Source organism: Bison bison, unplaced genomic scaffold (genome assembly GCF_000754665.1).
Source record: "Bison bison bison isolate TAMUID 2011002044 unplaced genomic scaffold, Bison_UMD1.0 scf7180017864508, whole genome shotgun sequence".
Classification (NCBI taxonomy): domain Eukaryota; kingdom Metazoa; phylum Chordata; class Mammalia; order Artiodactyla; family Bovidae; genus Bison; species Bison bison.
This window is the reverse complement of record NW_011495064.1, coordinates 11,487,662-11,498,495: the sequence shown is the minus strand read 5'-3', so window position 1 is coordinate 11,498,495 and position 10,834 is coordinate 11,487,662.

The following is a 10,834-nucleotide window of genomic DNA, read 5'->3' as shown; positions in this document are numbered from 1 at the left end:
AGGCAAGAACACTGGAGTGGATTGCCATTTCCTTCTCCAGGGGATCTCCCCACTCCAGGAATTGAACTTGCCTCTCCTGTGTCTCCTGCACTGGCAGGTGGGTTCTTTATCACTAAGAACACCTGTAAGTAAAATTTCTTACAAAAAAATTTTTTAAAAGATACCATGAAAGCAATAAAAGAAGTGACAAGCTAGGAACGAATACTTGCAGTATTCATGACATACAAAATGGTAGTATCTTAAGTATATAAAGAATTATTATAAATCAGTAAGGAAAGTTTCAGCATCTAACAAAAATGCATCCAACAGGAAATTTACAAAAGAAGAAATACAAGTTGATAATAGACAAGAAAATATGTGTAACTCACTAGTAACCAAATAGATGCAAATTTAAACCCTGTACAGCACATTTCTCCCCTGTTAGATTGTGAAAACTAAAAGGTTTGATGCTCCACACTGAAGAAAGAGGTGACAGGCATCCATACTAAAAACAGCACTCACAGCAAAAATATTAAACCCACACAGGCTACACAGGGACACTCCCACATAAAGATAGCCCTTCGAGACCACAAGAGATAATCGTTTCTCCCAAACTCATGGAATAAGAGAAATATAAGCAAAATGAAGAAGCAGAGGAACCACTCCCATTTAAAAGAACAAGAGAATTCCCCCAAAAGAACAGACAATGAAGCAGACCTCTTCAGTTTAAAAGACACAGAATTCAAAAAGAAGATAATAAAAATACTGAAGGAATTAAGAAAAGCCGTTGATAAAAATGCAGATTACTGTAAAAAAAGAACTAAAAACTTTAAAGAGGAGCCAAGAAAAATTCATTTGCCAAGACAAAAGCTGAGCTAAAAAGCAATAAATAGCAGATTCAATAATGCAGGAAAATGAATAAGTGATCTGGAAGAATAGAAAAAAAGGACAAATGAAAGTGGTATAAAAGTCCTATGGGATAATATAAAGCATGACAATCTATGCATAATAAGGATCCTAGAAGGAGAAAAGGGATCAAAATGTATGTGAAGAAATTATGACTGAAAACTTCCCAAACCTAAAGAAGGAAACAGATATCCAGGTATAAGAAGCACTGCTGCCGCTGCTGCTGCTGAGTCGCTTCAGTCGTGTCCGACTCTGTGCGACTCCATAGACGGCAGCCCCCAGGCTCCCCATCCCTGGGATTCTCCAGGCAGGAACACTGGAGTGGGTTGTCATTTCCTTCTCCAGTGCATGAAAGTGAAAAGTGAAGTCGCTCAGTCGTGTCTGACTCGTAGTGACCCCATGGACTGCAGCCCACCAGGCTCCTCCATCCGTGGGATTTTCTAGGCAAGAGTACTGGACTGGCTTGTCATTGCCTTCTCCGATAAGAAGCACAAAGGATCTCAAACAAGATGAACCCATGCAGATCTACATCAAGACGTATTGTAGTTAAAATGGCGAAAGTTAAAGAGAGGATTCTAAAGGCAGCGAGAGAAAAACAAACAGTTAATTACGGGAACCCCCATAAGGCTCTCAGATGATTTCTCTTCAGAAATGTTGCAGACCAGAAGGGAAGCTAGATTTAAAGTCCTGAAAGGAATCTAGGATACTCTACCCAGCAAGATTGTCATTTATAATAGAAGAAGAGATAAAGAATTTCTAAGATAATCAAAAACTAAAAGAATACCACAATACTGCTGCTGCTGCTGCTAAGTCGCTTCAGTCATGTCTGACTCTGTGTGACCCCTGAGATGGCAGCCCATCAAGCTCCCGTGTCCCTGGGATTCTCCAGGCAAGAACACTGGAGTGGGTTGCCATTTCCTTCTCCAATGCATGAAAGTGAAAAGTGAAAGTGAAGTCGCTCAGTCGTGCCCGACTCTTAGCGACCCCACGGACTGCAGCCTACCAGGCTCCTCCATACATGGGATTTTCCAGGCAAGAGTACTGGAGTAGGGTGCCATTGCCTTCTCTGACCACAATACTAAACCTATCATAAAAGAAATATTGAAAGGTCTTCTCCAAATAGAAAAGAAACAAGAATCTAAAGAAAAGAGAAAATCACAGTTGGAAAGTAAATCACTTAAATAAGCCAGTGTACAGATTCAGAAAAAATTTTTTTAATTTGTGGAAGTGATGATAACCAAAATGAATAGCAGAAGGACAAACACGAAAATGTACAAGAGGACATCAAAATCATAGAATGTGGTGGACAAGAGTAAGAAAATGTAAATTTTGTATGTTTATGTATATATTTTAGAATGTGCTTGAGCCTACATGACTATCAGTCTAAAGGAAGTAGGTATAGTAATGGGTTAACATACTTGAAAAACAGGATAACCACAAATCAAAAACACACAATACATTCATAAAAACGAAAAAGAAGAAAACACAAGCATAATGCAAAAGAAAATCATCAAATCACAAAAGGAAAAAGAAAGGAACAAGAAGAAATATAAAATCAGCTAGTAAACTAGGTTTAAAATGGCAAAAAAATACATATCTATCAATAATTACCTCTGGGACTTCTCTGATGGTCCAGTGGCTAAGAGTCTGTTCCCAATTCAGGGGACCCAGTTTCGATCCCTGGCCAGGGAAACAGATCCTACCTGCTGCAACTAAAGATACAATGTGCCACAACTAAAGTCTGGTGCAGCCAAATAAATAAAAATAAATTTTTAAAAATTACCTTAAATATCAATGGACTAAATGCTCTAATTAAAAGACACAGAGTGGCAGATTTGATTAAAAAAAAAAAAAAACAAAACAAGAGCCTGCAATATGCTGTCTACAAGAGACCCACTTTAGGGCAAAGGACACACACAGATTGAAAGCAAAGGGATGAAGAAAGATAATTCATGCAAGTGAAAATGACAAGGAAGCAGGGGTCACAATACTTAGACAAAATAGACTTTGAAACAAAGACCATAAAGAAAGCTTTTTAAAAAGAGAGCTCCAAACCAAAACCTAACAGGACTCAAGAATTCTAGTGAATTCAAGTATAATTCTAGAATGGTGAAGGAGGTTTCAGGCAGAGTTCGATTATACCATCTCTTAAACTCATCCAGCTCTCCTTGCTGTAAAACCATGATTATCTGGCAACTTCTAATAGTCTGGATCAAGGGTTGTGAACTGTGTCTTAAAGGGCCAGACAGTAAACATTCTAGGCTTGCAGGCCACTCGGTCTCTGTGGAAGCCAATCAGCATCTGTGGCACCACAGAACAGCCAGAGAAGCTGCATAAACATGGGAATGGCCACATTCCAAGAAGATGATATTTGCAAAAACAGGTGGCTAGCCTGAAGGCTGCCTTTTGTCAGCCTCTGATCTAGATGCAGAAGCATATTATCTTGGTTTTAAAGAAAATTTGAATTTACTAGCATTATTCTAGGCTTCTTAGTAGGTTTTACTTACTGCCAAGTATTAATAACATATGGAACAGAATATCAATCACTCAACTGCTAATATGGCCAGGGAACCAGTCAGTTTAGTGTGAGTGGACATAAATCAGTGTTCTGGATTTTGATCCTCACAGCACCTACAAGAGGCCCAAAGTGGGCAGCTGGTATACCTCCCTATCTATGAGATCCTATGGCTACAACTGAAGAATGAGCTCTAAGAACCCAAAAGTCACCATAATTGGGATCACTAAAAAAAAAATAATAATAATAACAGAGTTTGGAATAAAAATTGAGGGAATGTCAGTCAGTGCAAAAACATCCTGACAATCAGGAAAATATGTGTGCTGACAAAAATTCAATAACATGTTTGGAGAAGAAAGATACCAAGTATTAGAAGTGGTAAACCAAATTCTGGTCCTAAAGAGGCCTTAATACTAGATCTAGAAACTAATGATTAAACTAAAAGGGCAAAACAAAATACGAGGGCGTTACTATAACTGGCCACTCGGCTTACTGAAAGGTAAGTAAAGACTCCACCTGCCAATGCAGGAAATGCAGGCTCGATACCTGGGTCAGGAAGATCCCCTGGAGAAAAAATGGCAACACACTCCAATATTCTTGCCTGGGAAATCCCATGGACAGAAGAGCCTGGAGGGCTACAGTCTACAGGGTCCCAAAAGATTTGGACACGATTTAGTAACTAAACAATGACAACAAACATGTAAGTTATGGATATCACAAGAGGATAACTGCAAGCTACCTCCAAAAATGCAATTAAGAATTAACACATTAAGTAGACCAGTCATCTGCAGAAATGATACAAACAGAAAAATGTTTGGTATCTGCTGCTGCTGCTGCTGCTAAGTTGCTTCAGTCGTGTCCAACTCTGTGTGACCCCATAGACGGCAGCTTACCAGGCTTCCCCGTCCCTGGGATTCTCCAGGCAAGAGTACTGGAGTGGGTTGCCATTGCCTTCTCCGTTGGTATCAGTTTTAGGAATATCCCAAATCTATTCCAGGTGATCTAGATGATGAGTGGGACATAGTTCTTGATGAAACCAATGATAGAGCTTGATAAATAACCTGATGAGGTGAGAGCCCTGAAATGGTAAGAGCTCAGCTTTCATTTACTGATAGTTGCCACAGAACCCTTACTATACACCAGAAGCTTTACACACATGATTTCATTTAATCCTCACAATAGTCATATGAAGAAACTTTGTTTATGGATGAGAAAATTAGAGCTTGCCTAAAGTTAATAGTAGGGGACAGAGCTGTTATTCAAACCCAGACCAGGACTCCACAACTAATTGTATTTTTCAAGTGGATCATCTGTAGAACTCTATCCAAAACCAATACAATATTGTAAAGTAAAAAAATAAATTAAAAAATAAATAAAAAGAAATGTTCTAAGAGTAAATCAGTTGGGAAATTCTGAATGTTTACTGTACCTAGGACTTCTCTGAGCCTTTATTATAAATTTAAAAGCCAAGGAAGATAGCAACTTGATTGACTGGTCTTTCTAAACCATAACTTCACTTGTCCTTTCTCTTTCTAACTGTACGGAGTGAATAATTAACAGAAAATAATACTTCCAGGATGTGGACTAGATATTGTAGGGGTATGTAATTAGGGTGCTCCAAAATGCCTGGATTTGAGACTTTGCATTTAAAAATAAATGTTTACATGTAAAAACAAAATTAAAATAGAGCTTTTCAAAAAGATTAAACTTAAAGAAATACGTTGGATAATAGCTACAATATAGAATATGCTCTAAGAATAGGAGTAAAAGCTGTTTGGCTCCCCTTGGTTGTTTGACTCATAGAAGATCTGAGTTGTAAACAAGCAGAGGATGATGCAATTTCTGATATAATTAAAACTGGGTAAGCCACTGGAAAAAAAAAAAAAGGTCTGATGCTCTCCAGTTAGGTTCTAAGAAAATATGCACTCTCATACCTAAGTGGGAGAATAAATCGCAGTTACTTTCAGGAGGTCTGACTTAGCAAAATGACTTTTAATTACAATGTGTATTCTATTTAACCAAGAAACTTCTCCTTTTGGAATAATCTAAGGAGATAATCCCATATGTATACAAACATAAGTAAAAGCATATTCATCACAGTATTATATATAATAGTGACAAAGTAGAAGCTAGTTGTTACAGGCAATCAGTAAAGGATTGATTTGATAAATACATTGAAATATATGCAGCCAATAAAACAGATGATGATGAAAGTCTATATTTATGGACACAGGAAAAAAAAAAAAATTCCAAGACATTTTGTTAAGCAATTAAAAGTGGAACTTGTTTATTTCTTTCTTCATTTAGCAGATGTTTCTTGAGTGCCCACATGTGTCAGGCCCTCCTGTAGTCATGGGCGTTACAGAGGTGAGCAAAAAAGAAATAAAACTATTGCCTTCCTAGAGCTGACAGCCTAATGACAAATGAAAGATAATAAAAAGTGAAATAAATTATGTAGTATATAAAGCAGTGTGTACAGTACGATAAATGTGTATTTGTATTGAAAAATGTCTGTAAAGAGTTTGGTTCATAATGGTTATCTGTATGGTGGGGATTTTTATTTTTCATTTCATATATCTTTTTCTTGAAGTGTTTTTAATTCTTTTTAAATCAGAAGAAAACTAACAAATTTCTATTTTGACAAAAATAAAATGACAAAATTTTATTTTAAAGAGTGTATGAAATAATGATATTTGTTTCCTTCCTTCAAAGAAATTAAGAGATCAACAACTGTGAAACAGGAAACATTTTTGACATTAAAAAGAAGTGCTCACATGTAATCAGAACCACAGTAATGTGAGCAACAGGCTCTCTCTCATTCATTACTAGTGAGAATGCAAAATGGTACAGCCACTTTGGAAGGCCGTTTGAAATTTCTTACAAAACTAAACACACTCTCAACATGTGATCCAGCCGTCACACTCCTGGTATTTACTCAAATGAGCTGAAAACATATCCACACAAAAACCTGCTCAATGATGTTTATAAAGCAGCTTTATTCATAACTGATGAAACTTGGAAGCATCAAGATGTCTTTCAATAGGTGAATCGATAAACTGTGGTACACTCAGATAATGCAATATTATTCACTACTGAAAAATCAGCTATCAAACCATAAAAAGACATGAGGGAACCTTAAACGCATGTGACTAAGTGAACAAAGCCACTTAAAAGTGGCTTAAAATCTTAAAGTTTACCTGCTGTACGACACAAACGAAATGACATTTTGGAAAAGGCAAACTATGGAGACAATAAAAGGATTGGTGATTGCCACGGGTTGGAGGGTGGGGAGGGATGAACAGGTGTAGCACAGAGGATTTTTAGGACAGTGATTCTGTCTTGTATGATACTATGATGATGCATACACGATATTATATCTTTGTCAAAACTTAGAGAACACACAACACCTAAAGTGAACTCTAATATACACTATGGACTTCAGGTGTCAATGACATGTCATTGCAGGCTCACCAGTTCTAACACATGTACTAGTCTGATTGGGAATGTTGCTAGTGGGAAAAGCTATGCATGAGTAGGGATAGGGGATATATGGAAAATCTCTGTACTCTCTACTCAATTTTTCTATAAGCCTAAACTACTCTAAGAAATAGTCTATTTAATTTTAAAAAAACATACACACAGTGATATACCATTTTACATCCATCAGGATGACCACTATCAAAAAGTGTTGGTGATGAAGTAGAAAAATTAGAACTCTTGTGTACAGCTGGTGGGAATATAAAATGATGTAATTGCTGTGAAAAATAGTGTATTAGTTCCTGAAAAAATTAAAAATAGGAATATTATGTGGTCCAACAATTTCACTTCTGAGTATGCACCCAAAAGAATCAAAAGCAGGGTCTCAGAGAGGTGTTTGTACACTCGTGTTTATAGCCGCAGTATTCACAGTAACCAAGAAGTGGAAAAAACTTATCTCCCAATGAAACAAAATGAAGTACATACACGCAATGGAACATTCAGTTCAGTTCAGTTCAGTCGCTCAGTCGTGTCCGTCTCTTTGCGACCCCATGAATCGCAGCACGCCAGGCCTCCATGTCCATCACCATCTCCTGGAGTTCACCCAGACTCACATCCATCGAGTCAGTGATGCCATCCAGCCATCTCATCCTCTGTCGTCCCCTTCTCCTCCTGCCCCCAATCCCTCCCAGCATCAGTGTCTTTTCCAATGAGTCAACTCTTCGCATGAGGTGGCCAAAGTACTGGAGTTTCAGCTTTAGCATCATTCCTTCCAAAGAAATCCCAGGGCTGATCTCCTTCAGAATGGACTGGTTGGATCTCCTTGCAGTCCATGGGACTCTCAAGAGTCTTCTCCAACACCACAGTTCAAAAGCATCAATTCTTCGGCACTCAGCCTTCTTCACAGTCCAACTCTCACATCCATACATGACCACAGGAAAAACCATAGCCTTGACTAGATGGACCTTTATTGGCAAAGTAATGTCTCTGCTTTTGAATATGCTACCTAGGTTGGTCATAACTTTCCTTCCAAGGAGTAAGTGTCTTTTAATTTCATGGCTGCAATCACCATCTGCAGTGATTTTGGAGCCCAAAAAATAAAGTCTGACACTGTTTCCGCTGTTTACCCATCTATTTCCCATGAAGTGATGGGACTGGATGCCATGATCTTCATTTTCTGAATGTTGAGCTTTAAGCCAACTTTTTCACTCTCCACTTTCACTTTCATCAAGAGGCTTTGTAGTTCCTCTTCACTTTCTGCCATAAGGGTGGTGTCTTCTGCATATTGAGGTTATTGATATTTCTCCCGGCAATCTTGATTCCAGCTTGTGTTTCTTCTAGTCCAGCGTTTCTCATGATGTACTCTGCATATAAGTTAAATAAGCAGGGTGGATTACTCAGCCTTAAAAAGAAAGAACATTCTGATACATGCCACAACATGGACAAACCCTGAGGACATTGTGCTAAGTGAAATAAACTAGTCACAAAAGACATATACTGTGTGATTCCACTCATCATATGAGGTACCCAGGGTTGTCAAATCTGGACAGAAAGTAGACTGGTGACTATCAGGGGAAGTCGGGAATTGTTACTTAATGGATACAGAGTTTCAGTTCTGCAAGATGAAATTGTTCTGGAGATTGCACAACAAAGTGAACATACTTAATAATAATGAAGTGAACACTTAAAATGGCTAATTTTATGTTATGTGTATTTTACCACAATTAAAATAAAAAATGAACTAAGAATATAATGAAACACAGATAGCAAAAAGGAAAGACTTTAGATTAAATTCCAATAAGGCAAATGCTACCAGATAAAGCCAAAAGGTAAATAAATAAAAGTTAAACTGGTGGGAAAATAATTGCAGCTCTTGTAATAAACAAAAGGCTAATGGTATCACTATTGAAATATACCAAGGACCCTTAAAACTCAAGAAGATAAAGACAAACCATACAATAAAAAAATAGACAAAGATATGATCTTTCTCAGAGGAAGATTCCCCCCAAAAGATTAATAAACGGGTCTATTCTCGTTGTTTACCAAATAATTTAAAATTTTAATTTCAAAACAAGAAGATGCTAAGTCTGTCCTTTTGGATTAGGAAAAGTTTAAAAGATGGTTCATTGCCACATGGTTCTTTGGGGCACAAAGAGAGCAAGAGGAGCAGAGATGCTCAGTTGGCCAACTGTCCACCAAAAGAAACATCTTAAGATGAAGACACCTGTTTCCATATTTTCCTTTTTAAAAAAAATTGAATGCATTACTTTTATAATTAGAGGGAAAACTTAGCCAATTCTAAGGTGGTGAGCCACATGAAAATTTGTATGTTTCCAAAGGTAATAAACAGATGTAATGGACAAAAAACCACTGATACTCAGTGTCTGAAACAGTGTGAAGGAAGTGGTCTCATATCTTATTGGCAAGAGTATAAACTAGTACAACCTTTTTGGAAGACAATTTGGCCATATCTATCAATATTTTAAATGTTCCTTGCTTGATCAGACAATTCCACTGTAGGAAATGAACCTATATATAGATATACTTACACATGTATACAAAGGCACAATATATAAAGTTTTATAAACTGCAGCAATGTTTGCATAAGTGAAAATTTGAAAATGACTCAAGAACCTATGAATCAGAATAATTGGTTAAAATTTTTACAGTATATCCCTACTATGGAAAACTATGTTAGGGTTTAAAAAAATCTATAAGCTGATTTGGACAGCCATCCAAGAGTATTATTAAGAAAACAGGGCAAGTTTCAGAACAGTTGCAAAAATGTATGTTGTAACATAATCCCATTTTTATAAAGTCACATAAAAATAGAAGAAAAAATCTGGAAGAAGACTGAAAGAATGTACATCATACTGAAAGCATGTTAGAACCATCTCTGACTCAGGTCTGTACGAGATTGTTGGAGGCAATTGCCTTCTAAAACACACATTTTTGTGTTCTTTGAATTTTTTGCATTATTTTTGAAACCAAGGGAAAAAAAAGAAAGAAGTAGCTGTTTCAGGGTGAGAATCTTCATACTATAAAAAACAACAACAACAACAACTGAGCACCTCTGACAGCTGGCTTGGCCTCCTGCCTCCTCCACCCTTTCTCTCTATCAAAGTCAAGGCAGACTCCAGCCTCTCTAAGTATTTCCGACAGGCTTCAATTTATTCAGATAGCCTTCTCTGAACTCTGGACTGTTTGGACCCGGACTCACAACCAATTCCCTTTGATTATAGATTCTTCATTGCTTATAAAATGATTGTGGCAACCAAGGTATGAACTTTCACCCAAGTCACAGTTCAGAATGATTAGAAGAGAATGAAGCCAACCCTGATACTGTGAAGAGAAAAAAACGCCCCCATTATACCCCTGATCCACTCAGACAAGACTCACGCTCTGTCGCTGCCCAGGGAGGGAGACTAGCGGGGAGCGCTTGGCCTGGCACTGGCGCTGACCTGTCCCGCCCAGTCGGAACTGGCAGCACTGTGTCCTTGCTGGACAGCTCCCACCCCATCTGCCGCCCTCGTGCCCCACCATCCACAACGAGGGCTTTTCCAGGGACTTGAAAGGGTCAGGGAATCTTCCTGGGGGCCTGGAATTTAGACCTGGCATTAAGCACTCAGGCCAGTGGTCAAAGATAAGTAAGCATACCTCATGATGGCTACAGCGTCCCTTCTATACAGGGGACAATCCGAGGTCTCCATGCAAAGCCTTCCCCAGTCTTTCCTCTGGGTCCTCTCAGCAGTGGCCACTCCTTACCCACACCTCTGCCCGCCTCAGTACTTAATTAACGAGCGATACAGACCTATACCAGCCATTGTGCCAGGACCCCCAAAACCACTGGGACCTCCACGCAGTGTCTCCAAAATGGATGCAGTTGTGCATGGTCTGCTGCAAGCCCATGTTAGCTAAAAGCCAAAGGGCAATGGCGTCCACACCTGGGAAAACAAT